Source organism: Lonchura striata, chromosome 16, assembly GCF_046129695.1.
Source record: "Lonchura striata isolate bLonStr1 chromosome 16, bLonStr1.mat, whole genome shotgun sequence".
Taxonomy (NCBI): Eukaryota; Metazoa; Chordata; class Aves; order Passeriformes; family Estrildidae; genus Lonchura; species Lonchura striata.
The window spans coordinates 1,670,825-1,683,966 of record NC_134618.1 but is presented as its reverse complement, the minus strand read 5'-3'; the positions used below and the strand labels follow the sequence as shown (position 1 = coordinate 1,683,966).

The 13,142-nt window shown below is 43.3% G+C and overlaps 1 long non-coding RNA gene across 1 annotated transcript; it reads left to right on the top strand.

Annotated features, from left to right (window-relative positions):
• The first annotated feature begins 9,091 nt into the window (after positions 1-9,091).
• On the top strand, positions 9,092-11,994 carry LOC144247152 (uncharacterized). Its single transcript, XR_013340846.1, has 2 exons — positions 9,092-9,294; positions 9,710-11,994. It is a non-coding gene; the product is annotated as an uncharacterized LOC144247152 (long non-coding RNA).
• The last annotated feature ends 1,148 nt before the right edge of the window (positions 11,995-13,142 follow it).

Sequence of the window (13,142 nt, the reverse complement as noted above, 5' to 3'; positions counted from 1 at the left end):
CCGAGCCATTCACAAGAGCTGTGCAAGGCTCGCTGCAGCTTGCAGCCAACACCAGAGGCATGCTGCCACTTTGAAAGCCCCACCAAGCCGCCGCTAGAGGCACGCAGCTCGCTGTGGCTTGCAACACACAGCACCATTTGCCTTGCTGATGCTGACAGAATGCTAGAGTTCTTACGGTAACACTGTCCCTGTCTTGTTTCTCTCTCTGTCTCTTTCCCTCTCTGCTCGTGTTTCTATCTCCTTCAGTAGGAACACTCCTTTACCAATAAACAGTTGTCAGATATAATATTGTCTTGTTTGCACTTTATTTTCATCTGATAAATCTACTAAAAAGAATCCTCCCTGTCTCCCTCTTTAACAACATGTCTTGGTTTGAAAAGACAGGTGTCTGTTAAGGAAGGCAGGAGCCTCTCTTGAAATGGAAAATGTCAACCTCCTCCCTCCAAATTATTATAGTTTTGAAATTAAGGGGTTCTCAGGCAAAGATATGGGAGTATGAATAACAGTTCTTTATTAGGAAAAATAAAAATGCAGTAATACAAAACAACACTGACACAGTCAGAATATGACCTGACATTCTGTTGGTCAGGGTGTTGGTAGCAGTCTGATTGAACGGTGGCTGCAGTCCTCCTGCAGTGACAGATGTGGTTCTGTTGAAGCAGTGATCCTGTAGAAGTTTTCCTCTGAAGGTCCCGAGGTGGTGTAGATAGACCTGGTCTTCCTTTGGGAATCCAGTGGAAAAGAAAGCTGCTCTGGGTATCCAGTGGGAAAAGGCTGCTGTGGTTTTCCAAAAATCAGAGTCTATCCAGGTAGGAATGCTTGGATCCTCTCTGGGCAGAGCATCTTCTAGTGGGATGATGTAATTTGATCAGTCATGCAGTGAGACTCAATGGCCCATTAACAGAAGATACCTCCTGGAGGTAGGGTGGGTCTGGAAGAGAAAGAAAACTGCCCCGCCTGGTTTTAACAGGTTGTCAATTAACACAAGATAACTGCCCCACCTCTGACAGATGGCTATAAAATACACACCCCCAGCCACATCTTGCATTTGCAATGTAAGACACAGAAGAACAAGATGTGCAAAGTATGACTGCATTTTCTGGGACTGCTGGGTCTTGGCTTTCAGCAAACACCAGAGCAAATGCCAGAGCTGGGAGAAGAATCCTGCTTTATCAATTTGTCCCATCAAAAATATGTAATACTAGTCTCTATCATGTCTGTGTCAGCAAAAAGTGTGGTCCCAGACTTCAGGAAAGCAGACCCAGCAAATGAAAGGACCCTAAATCCACCTACTTCATGTGCTGTAAAGAGACCAGAGATGCACCAGCTTCCTATATGTTTTTTCCCAAGCTACTGCATGAACTTGTTGTTTTTTTTCTTCCCTGAGACAAAAGCCATCACCATTTTTCCCCCTACACCCCACCAGGTCATCAGCCGTTGGGTTTTTTGGTAGGGTTTTTTTTGTGGTTTTGTTTTGTTTTGGGTTTTGTTTTGTTTGTTTTGTTTTGTTTTGTTTTCCCCTGGTATGTGTATGTAGTATGGTTCTGACATTTCAATATCTAGCGTTTATTTACTTTTTTCGTGTGCTGTGTGGACACTTGGTTTGTCATAAATGTCTGGCTTTTTCCACTTTCATCCATTAACATTAATTTCTTATCAGCTGGAAGAGATTTCTGAAACCCTTTTCTTCAGAGGAAACATAAATTCCAGAGTGTTTCCTCGCAAACTTGTCTCTAATCCGATGTCAGAGTCCAGCAAATCCCTCTGGCTGCCCTGGCTGTCTTGAGACCCTGGTAGGGGGCTCAGAGATGCTGACATGAAGTAAAAAATATCTGTGGCTTCGATATTGGCCCGTGGAAAAAGCTGTCAATTTTGTATGAGGAATTACAAGTCACAAGGGTTTTAGTAGTGTGATATTTGAACTAACACAGGGTGGAAAAGTAGAATTTTTGGGATTTTTAGAATGTGATTCAGGGGGTTCAAGATGGAGGAATTTGGGCATGTCCTAGTCTTCTTCTCCTTCATCTTGTCCTCCATGTCTTGATGTGATGGTGACACTTTTCTGTTGGTTTAAGGTAGAGATTCACTGTGTAACATAGATGATGTGAACTAGTAATAAATTGTAAACATAGACATGTAGTTTTGAGTGTATAAGGTGGGAGCCATCTGAGGCTTGGGGGCAGATGGCCATGGCCTCCTTTCTGGATGGAGCTCGGCAGATCAGAGAAAGAATGTTATAGATAAGAAGAAATCAACAACCTTGAAAGTGCAATTGGACGCATTCCAGGCTCCTTATTTGGCTGCATTGGGCTAGGGAAGCAAAAACTCTTTATGATCTCGGGGTCACCTCGACCATCTGAACCCCAAGACATCAACAATCTGAGACACATTGCTTTATACAAAGCAATGGAAATAAATGGGGATGTTGCTGTAAATTTTTGAGGCACTAAGGTGTGTGCAGCTGCACCTTCCTGCCTAAAGAAATTGTCCCCAGCCAGGCCTGTCTGCACCTGCAGCTTGTCAGCTGAGAGTACATCAGGAAAAGTGGGGCTGGAGTCCAGGACAGGAGAAAGAAAGCAGCATGCTGGTACTGAATATATGGACAAACGTGACATTGGCTATCTCCCATCCTACTCTGTTCATCTTTCTGTCTCACTGGATGGAAGGCCATTGGGTACAGAAAGGCTACAATAAAACATTTAACAGCAGCCAGCATTTCTGGGATTATCATGAGCCTCTGTATATTTTACTGCACTTTTTAGCTCTTTCTTAGTTTAACATGAGATACCTGTCCTAGCAGAGGCTACGGTTTATGTAAACATAGCTTGCTTTTTCTGTCCACTCTATACTGTATAGGGCAGGGAGTAAAATGTATGAGATTGGCATGCTAGAACATCTTGGCCTCATTCAGGAAATCTTGTTTACCTTTTACCTTCAGTTCAAGGTCTACTCATTGGTTTAATATGCATGAAAAAATAAATAAAGCCTGCATGCAAGTTAATAGAAAGAAACCAACCCTGAACTTACACTTTTGCATGCACATGTTTGTTGCAGTTCGTTTGTGGTCCCCAGGGAGTCCCCCTAAACTGTATGTTCGCTGGTAGCAGTAGGCAGGCAAGGAGACTCCACATGCTTCTAAGGGTGCTAGTTAGATGAGGGTTTACTGGGGGTCCTACCCCTGGGAAGCAGCATGGTTTCTGAGGGAGAGGGAGGGGGAAGAGGGAGAAGCTAGGGAGAAAATGGCCAAGAGAGAGCCTGGTCCCCCTGACACAGTTTAACAGGGAGATTCAAAGTGGGCAAGGAAGAAGACTTGGGCCAGTGGGATTACAGACACATGATACTTCAGGGGAGGATTACAGGCTTGGAATAAACCGTATATTTTTGAGGGGTGAGATAGAGCATACCATTTAACTAAAATGTAACACCACACGTGTTATGTTCATATCCACTGTGATTATCATCTTCCCTGAAAAGCACCCTTTGATATCAGTAACACAGCAATGAGAATTAGTGGAATTCAGAACTGGAAGACAGGACCGCTATCCTACAGTTCCTCAGAGTAGATCCCACTGTACTTAAGGTTTGGCACTTAGCACAATGACATTAGAAGGGAAGGCTGCATCACTCAACCATCATTTCCTGATACATGACAGAGCTCTCAGGGGACACTTGTGAGTGTTGGGGACAAGGTAGGTAGTACACAAATCCAGCAGTTTATTGTTACAGATCAAAAGGTGGGCAGTAACTGGATATGTGCTAATTTGGGGGACTCTGGCAAAAAGAATTTGCTTTAGGCAAATATGCCATTTTTAATATTGTCCAGAAAATGCTACTGAAGCATACTGAAGAGAGGCAGAGGATAAAATATGTTGCCAAACCACCTCAGCACAGCAATGAGCAGGTCACTTCAACCTTCATCAAATCAGATGATTTTTAAAGGTTACAGCAAAATTTATAAATCTGTTTTGATCAAAATGTTGGAAAAAATATAGCTATCTGAAGCATTTTAAATACAGAATCGCACTGCTTATACTGAATTCATCTCTGCTTTCTTATGTTCTTTAAAGAACTTAAATAAAATAGAGTATGAAAAAAGAGTTGGAGTTGCTTTCGGAGATGCAGAAATCCATGTTTGTGAATCTCAGGGGTTTCACCAAGAATGAAAGTTGCTTTCACTAACGTTTTATGAGCACTAAACAAAACCTCTCCTGAGCCTTCCCTACAAGACCTGACTTCCCCTTCTGCTTTCCTTTCCCGTTTCGTTCCCTTCCTTTTCCCCTTCTCTTCCCCTTCTGTTTTCTGTTCCCTTTCCTTTCCCCATCCTCTGTACACTGAGGCACTGTGTACAGTGCCACCAGAAACTTCCAAACACCTCTTTGATGTACCATTAGTGTTGAACAGGGAGCAGCAGCCTGAGATCCTGCTTGGTATATTCACAGTCTTGCCTTGTTGAACATGTTTTTATTTTGTTTATTGTGCACTGTTCTGGTTTGAAAGCAAAACCAGTGAGAGACTCCAAGTCAGAAATACAATTTATTAGGGAAAAAAAAAATATCCATGCAATAATGTAAAAGAAAAACCACTGACAGAGTCAGTATGCAACCTGAGACCCTTTTGGTCAGCATTTTGGTAGCCATCTAAATTGGGGTGGCTGCATTCCTCCTGGAGTGGCAGATATGGTTCTGTTGGAGCAGTGGTCCTGTAGAAGGGTGTAGTCTTCCTCTGAAGGTCTAGTGAAAAACCCCAAGCTGTACCTCTTGGGAACCTGTGGAAAGGCTGACTACTCTGTTGCAAGCCCCAGAATATATTGAGGTGGGGATGTTTAGCTCCCCCCCCCTGGGCGGAGCATCTCACAATGGGCTGAGGTCATTCTGAGTCATTTGGTGGGTCATTGATCACCCGTTAAACAGAAAAGGTTCTTGGAGGGAGTTTTCTCTGAGTAATGTGGCAAGACATTGCTGGGCCCATTGAGGGGATAAGGAAAATTGCCCAGAAGACAGCTGCTGCATAGATGGCAGTAGAAAACATCTCAGACAATGTCAATCTCGGACATGCACATTTATACCGGTGCCACTTACTACTCTGAAGCAATATAAAGGATTAGAGGTAACAAACCAGCATATGCACCTGCTTCTCTGTTGGTTAGAGAAAGCAACATGCTACACTGAAGCCATTAATTACATTTTGACTAATGAGAATATTGTTTGCCAAATGATGATGGAGTGCTCAGATGGACACAGCTAGTCTATACAAAAATTTCCTGGTTGTGAATGTATCCAACCCATAGTTTTATCTATTTTTTTCAGGCCATTTAATTAATAAAACTCTATAATAAGGTAGAAAACTACAGAATCTGCAGTATTAAAATTCAGTCAGATGACAACAGATCAAACAGAAATAGTAAGAGTCTGTGGTCTCTGAGTACCTAACAAGTCAGGTATGTGGGAGATTGCTCCTTCTAACATGCTAACCCAGCACTTACACAGCACAATATATGGTTAAATGTCATGCATATTCATTACATTCCTTGCGATAGGAGTGGTTTTACAAATCAATTCTCAGAAATCATTAATGTCATTAACATATGTAATACACAAGCATAGCGTACTCTGGTGGTCACATTGAAGAAGGCTCCGGGTCTTCCTCAGGGGTTGTTCTGACAAAGACTGGCAGTCTTCCTCACTTTGCACTTTTCACCTTTATTTCCTTTCCTGGCTAGTTACACGTTTTATGTGCTGGCTGGTTACACGTTTTCTGTGTCGGTTTCAATAGGTTTTATTCCTTTTATCTTGACAAGGTACATTCTGTTTCTCTTATCTTAACAAAGCTAAGGCACATCCTGCTTAGACTTGTGATTAATATTTGCTGACTCTTACTAGTTTACTCATGGTTACATGAGTTAACTGTTGATCAACTCCTTTCACCTCGTGGCTGTAAACTAAAAACTCTAGACGTGGACATACTGGTAAGGGTTTCCAAGATACATTGCTGGTTGTCTATTTAAATGAAGGCTGACAATCTCTGTAGCAGACATTCCATAGCCAAAGCACCAGTCACTGCCAGTCACCAGTCACAGTTCAGAAATTACTTGACAAAGGAGGTTTTGAAAAACTACTTCAGTGAGTTTTCCTGACCTTAACAGATATGCAAGAAGCTTTTGCAATAGGAGATGAACTTCATTAAACTGTTTTGAAAGGAATGAGGGACTTGTCTTTACAGACTGTGGATCTGCTGGTAAACAAAGGTAGATACTGAGAGATAAAAGAAACAACCGGAAGGATTTCACTGATTGATAAATGGAACGAGAGACAAATTGTAGGTCTGCTGAGAAATAAAATTGTATACTGAGAAATGAAAGAAACAATGAGAAGAACCATAAATTCCATATATATAGTTTTTAGGCTATAGCATAATATTAAAATAGAAACTATGTGACTTTTGGTAACTAGCTCAAAGAAATCAATAAATTATTTGCACTATCCTCTCTGGATAGAGATAACACCAACAAACAAGATTCCAAGAAAAGAATTATTGCCCCCTTCTTGGGAAAGCCCAGATTTCAAGGAACCAAAAAGACTGATTTACAAGATGAGGGGGGGAAGCTGAAATTAAGTAGAAACACCCTAGTGTGAAAGGAATGAAAGGAATACTTGAATCATGTATGAGATATATGAATATGAAATTGGCTATTGCTTTTAAGAGGTAATCCTTTGTTAGCAAGGTGTGCCTTTTGGCAGAATGCCAGGCACCTGGACATCTGTAATTCTTTGCTTTTTGTTGTCTCCTATTGTCCTAATTTTTATTACTATTTTCATTACTATTAAACTTCTAAAATTTTAACACAAGTGAATGGTGTTTTTCACATTTGTGCATTAATTTTCCTGACTATTTGAAGCCAAATAAACATTCATTTTAAATAAACAGGAATGCTACTAACCAGTTTTTATTCTATACAGAGATAAATATTTTAATAAATTTATTAGTGACAAGCTAAAGCTTGTCAATCACCCCTCCAGATACTACTGCCTTATTGAAAGAAAGCACAAATAGTTTCTGCTATCCATGCATTTTTAAACAAGAATAATCTTGTAATGTTATAGATGATAATATAATATTGAATAATCACTTATAAATCTTATAGATATATGTTATACATATAAATGTGAAATAGAATTTTTGGAGTTCGCTTGAGTTAACAAAATAAATTAAGCATTTAAATGTTAGCTTGTACAATTATGCATTGAATTTTAACCTTTTACTTAAGAAACTTCTGCCATGATACAAAGGGCATAGGAAAATGCAAATTCCTGAAGCTTCTTCCATAAAGAACAACACCGAGGAGACTAGGAGATGCAAAGAACCCAGATAAAGGGGCTCCTCTGTCTCCAAGCTTATCAAGACTGACTGATGTACTCAGATAAGCACCAAAGAACCAAAAACACATGCACAAAGGAGAAAACTTCTAAAGTTCAATCATGATAAAGACCACAATCTTCAGCCTCAGAGACTGAGATAAGTGGAAAATCATTTGTTCACTGTGATATGCTCGCTTACCTTGGTTTGCATAAGAATGTACTGGTGTGTCTTTGAAATGCTTATTTGCTTACAAGGTGATAAGGAGGTTGAGATTAGAGTCCTGGGTGTGTGTATCTGGTCTGCTTGCTGTATCTCAAAAGAAGAGACTTAGAAGCTATCACAACGACCAGACTCAGACTACATCTGGAGAGTCACGCCTGCAAGGAGAAGGGGGGGGATAAAAGGAAGGTTGGGACAGAACATTTTTGCACGCCGTTGGTGGAGCAGGAGACTCCCCGGCCGCCCAGCGCTGTGCTTTGCCTGCCTTACTCGCTTGCTATTTTCAATAAAATTGCTTTATTGGATTAAGACACTTCAAATTGCCGTGTCACAATTTATAACAGAGACCACTGAGAGACCCTCATGTGACCACTCCAGCAAACCACACATGCCCAGAAGGGCGTGGCTCTATTTAGCATGAGAGGCGAGGACAGATGGGGCCAGGGGTTGAATATGCATGGGAAGGTTGTGTAATGTATTGCATATGGAATAAAGAATAAAGATGTGGGTAAGACTGAAGCTCGGCGCACAAGTTTTTTGAGAGATATCTCACTTGTGCCGGGTGCTGACACACGTATACCCACTTCATAACTACATCAGGTTGTGGAGTCTATTTATTATGCGTATTGCTTCAAATGTTATACAAGAATAATCACTTGTAAATGTTAGAGATAATAATATAATATTGGTTTCCACATTCATAGATTAGCTTTTTGCATCACAAGTATTCTGATAGGGTATAAAATACTTACTACTTTGTATAGTATAATCTGTCAGTTTATGTATTCACTGTATAGTTCATACGAATAGTAATGTGTTAAATATATCATAGACTTTAACAAAATATTAAAATAGACACTAAAATACTTCTATGTAACTAACTCAGAAAATGGTGTAAAGCAATTATTCTCTTTCTTACATGTGCGGATTGGCCTCTCCAAGTGTTAAGATAACAGTGACAAGAAACAGAGCATAAGCATCCAGGAAAGATTTATTGACTCCGTGGTATCAGGTAGTGTGAAACAACAGGATAGAACTACAGGAAGAAATAAAATATATGGACCTAATCTACAGAATGTCCTGCAGACAAGTCAGAGGTTAAAACTTTACGAGAGTTCCTGGAACATCAAAAACTCAAAGGAATGTTTAGTGATGTACAAATTAATTGTGAGAAACACCTGCTCACTTAAAAAATTTTAAAAGGTTTATTCAACCTTAGCAAAAATATAACAAAAATACTAAATAAGGGGGAAAAAGCACCGAAAGCCTCCTGTGGCTGCCTACAATGTGGCTGACTCGTCTTCAAGATGAATGCTCTGCCTTTTATACCTCTAGCCTCTCCTAGAACCTTGTCGATCAAGTCCTTCCTTGTCCTTTCTCACATTCGGATTGGAGGTCAGGTGCTACCATAGCAACAAGCCGACCTTCCCAAATGCCCAGATTACCAAAACCATCCAAATAACACATACTGGGGGGGAGCACATTGCAGTAACATAATGTCGTGGTTTGACACGGAAAGATAATTTTTCCCGGAAGGAAGAGGTCAATTTAGATATTGACCAATTGAAAGTAGACACGCCTCTGAGAACACAGAGGGGTTGAAAGCAGAATTCCCAGGGGAACTCGCTCTCTTTGGTTCCGGTCAGCGTGCAGTGCAGACCTTCCCCCCCCCAGCCACGAGCTGGGTGGGGGAGGGGAAGCCCCCATGGCCTGATGGAGGTAACTCCGAAGGGTGGAGGGACTGGAACCGGGCTGGCCCCTGCAGATGGAAGGGTGGAAGAAATCTGGGATGTCTCCATTTCCCCCCCCCAGAGTTCCTCTCCCGAGAGGGAGAGAGAAAGCCGCAAGGAAGGAGGAGCGGGGGGAGCTGCAAGGTGCCCAGTTGTGTGGGAGTTGCTGGATGTCCGGGCATCGAGCCATCCTGGGAGTTCGGACTTTTAACCCTTTCTTGAGAAATGGAAGCTTTGTGAATTTTCCTTTCCCCTCCTCGGTTTGAAAGAGAGGAAGAGGGACACCTTGGACCCTGGGATGGGATGTTGAAAGGAGGAATTCTGGATGGGAGGGGGACAAAGAGTGGCTTTTGGCTGGACTTTTCCATGTTAGCCACAACCTGAACCAAATCTTCTCCTTCAAGAGGGACTGTGTTTTGGGAGGATGCCAGTGAGTCGAGAGACCTGCTTCAGCTGAGAAAAAGACAAAAGTGGAGTGAACAGAGGAAAGGTTAGGGGGTTTGTGGTGGCGCCCCCTTGCCCTGGAAAGGAAAAGAGAAGAGAAGAGAAGAAGATCTCTGTTCTTGAGCCCTCGGCCCCAGGGGAAAATGGGGGGGGACTGTGGTCCCAAACAAGGAAAAACTGAACTGTTGTTTTCTCCCCTCTTGGCAGGGCATCCTTGAAAGGAAAAATCCTAAAGGCAGTCTGACCATCCATGCATTGGTGGTGAGAGCACTGTGCATGGAAAGGAGAAGGGTCACCATGGCAAACTTTTTCTCCGGGCGGTGCCATGTGTGACATGGAAACACAGGATGTGGAGCTGTGTTTCTTGGGGGGGGGGGTCTGTGGCACAGGAGAGACTCTGTTCCCTCGATGGACTGAGTATCGATTGCTTGGAGGGTGGAAACCTGATTGGGGTCCAGATTGTGTCTCACTGTGGTTTGTTGGAGTTGGGTGGTGGGGGGAGGAATGTTTTACGAGGTTTTCATTTGATCTTTGTGTGGTTTTTTTCCCCCCTTCTTTAGTTTTCTCTTTTCTTTAGTAGTAGTAGTTTAATAAAGTTTTTTTCCTGTTATTAAGCTTGGGCCTGCTTTGCTCTATTCTAGATTCCACTTCACAGCATTCAAGGTAGAGATCACATTTTCATGGGGGCACTGGCATTGTGCCAGTGTCAAACCATGACATTTGGTTCCCTGACCGGGAAATCGATAAGATAAGATCAGATAAGATAAGATAAGATGGTGATAAGGTGAATGCTGTGAAATGGGATCAGGAGGAATAAGAGCAAAGCATGTGTTGGGTTTTGAGATGAATTGGGGTGGAGATTTAGTGTAAATTGCTGTTTTATGTAGAATGTGTTGAATGTAATTTTGATAATGATTTTTTTTTTCTTTTGTAGTCTGTGTTCTCAGAGGCGAAGGGTGGAATGTCGTGGTTTGACACGGAAAGATAATTTTTCCCGGAAGGAAGAGGTCAATTTAGATATTGACCAATTGAAAGTAGACACGCCTCTGAGAACACAGAGGGGTTGAAAGCAGAATTCCCAGGGGAACTCGCTCTCTTTGGTTCCGGTCAGCGTGCAGTGCAGACCTTCCCCCCCCCAGCCACGAGCTGGGTGGGGGAGGGGAAGCCCCCATGGCCTGATGGAGGTAACTCCGAAGGGTGGAGGGACTGGAACCGGGCTGGCCCCTGCAGATGGAAGGGTGGAAGAAATCTGGGATGTCTCCATTTCCCCCCCCCAGAGTTCCTCTCCCGAGAGGGAGAGAGAAAGCCGCAAGGAAGGAGGAGCGGGGGGAGCTGCAAGGTGCCCAGTTGTGTGGGAGTTGCTGGATGTCCGGGCATCGAGCCATCCTGGGAGTTCGGACTTTTAACCCTTTCTTGAGAAATGGAAGCTTTGTGAATTTTCCTTTCCCCTCCTCGGTTTGAAAGAGAGGAAGAGGGACACCTTGGACCCTGGGATGGGATGTTGAAAGGAGGAATTCTGGATGGGAGGGGGACAAAGAGTGGCTTTTGGCTGGACTTTTCCATGTTAGCCACAACCTGAACCAAATCTTCTCCTTCAAGAGGGACTGTGTTTTGGGAGGATGCCAGTGAGTCAAGAGACCTGCTTCAGCTGAGAAAAAGACAAAAGTGGAGTGAACAGAGGAAAGGTTAGGGGGTTTGTGGTGGCGCCCCCTTGCCCTGGAAAGGAAAAGAGAAGAGAAGAGAAGAAGATCTCTGTTCTTGAGCCCTCGGCCCCAGGGGAAAATGGGGGGGGACTGTGGTCCCAAACAAGGAAAAACTGAACTGTTGTTTTCTCCCCTCTTGGCAGGGCATCCTTGAAAGGAAAAATCCTAAAGGCAGTCTGACCATCCATGCATTGGTGGTGAGAGCACTGTGCATGGAAAGGAGAAGGGTCACCATGGCAAACTTTTTCTCCGGGCGGTGCCATGTGTGACATGGAAACACAGGATGTGGAGCTGTGTTTCTTGGGGGGGGGTCTGTGGCACAGGAGAGACTCTGTTCCCTCGATGGACTGAGTATCGATTGCTTGGAGGGTGGAAACCTGATTGGGGTCCAGATTGTGTCTCACTGTGGTTTGTTGGAGTTGGGTGGTGGGGGGAGGAATGTTTTACGAGGTTTTCATTTGATCTTTGTGTGGTTTTTTTCCCCCCTTCTTTAGTTTTCTCTTTTCTTTAGTAGTAGTAGTTTAATAAAGTTTTTTTCCTGTTATTAAGCTTGGGCCTGCTTTGCTCTATTCTAGATTCCACTTCACAGCATTCAAGGTAGAGATCACATTTTCATGGGGGCACTGGCATTGTGCCAGTGTCAAACCATGACACATAACTATACAAAATTTCTTTTAACATACATATAATGTTCACGCCTTAATTGTGAGATTCACTCATCTATAACATAATGAATATGCATGTAACCCCAGCAAATTAACTGTATGTAGAGAACATGATTTTAAGATACTCGTGTGCTCTTTGGCTGTTCACCAAAAAAAAAAAAAAAAGCACTCCGATGCTGAATTCTTCTTTTATCCTTATTAAACTTTTTAAAGTCTAGAAAGTGAACTCTGTTTTTCACATAAAACCTGGTTTACGTAAATTCTTCCTCTACCACAACTGTCATATGTTACTCTGGTCCATCTTTTGTTGTAGAAACAACACCTTGAATTTCAGCTCAGTACTAATTAAAGGGTAGATTCTCGGTACTAAAAATAATATATTTTCATTAGTTGTGTGCCATCAAAGTAGAAACTTAATGTTAGGATCCCCTCTGCCCCCCAGGGAACTCTCTCCCCATCTGTTGCCTAAGAGATGATAATGACCAGCACTTAAGAGAGACAAAAGAAGTGACTGAGGAGGGGAGAAGGAGTGCAGCTGCCTGCTGATTTAGCCGGGGGCTTTTCTCTTGGAAGGACAAAGATAGCTGGAGACTTTGCTGGGGGGTCAGGGGGCTGGGCTTTGCCGCGGCCCCGCCCCAGACCCCTGTCCCCAGCCCCGCCTAGCTCTCCTGCGGGGCGAGTAGGGTGAGTGGAAGCACCCGCCACTGTACCAGCTGGGCTTTGGAGAGTGCTTTGCGGGTCCTGAGGGCGCTGCTGATTCCAACGGCGAGGAAATGAGGAGAGGCACTTGTTGGGGCAAAAATCCGATGTTTATTGAGGTCCTGTGGATCCAACAGCACCGGAGGGGGCCAGCCAACAAGAGCTACTGAGGAGTGCTGGCAACATGTTCCATAGGGAGAGGGAGGGGGGCCGATCAGCCAGTGGGGAACAGACAGGAGTGACTCTGTGGGGATGGACATGGGGGGATCCAGTGAGGGGGAGACAGGGGAGGGGTCCCAGGCCCTCATCCAATCACTCGGTGCCCT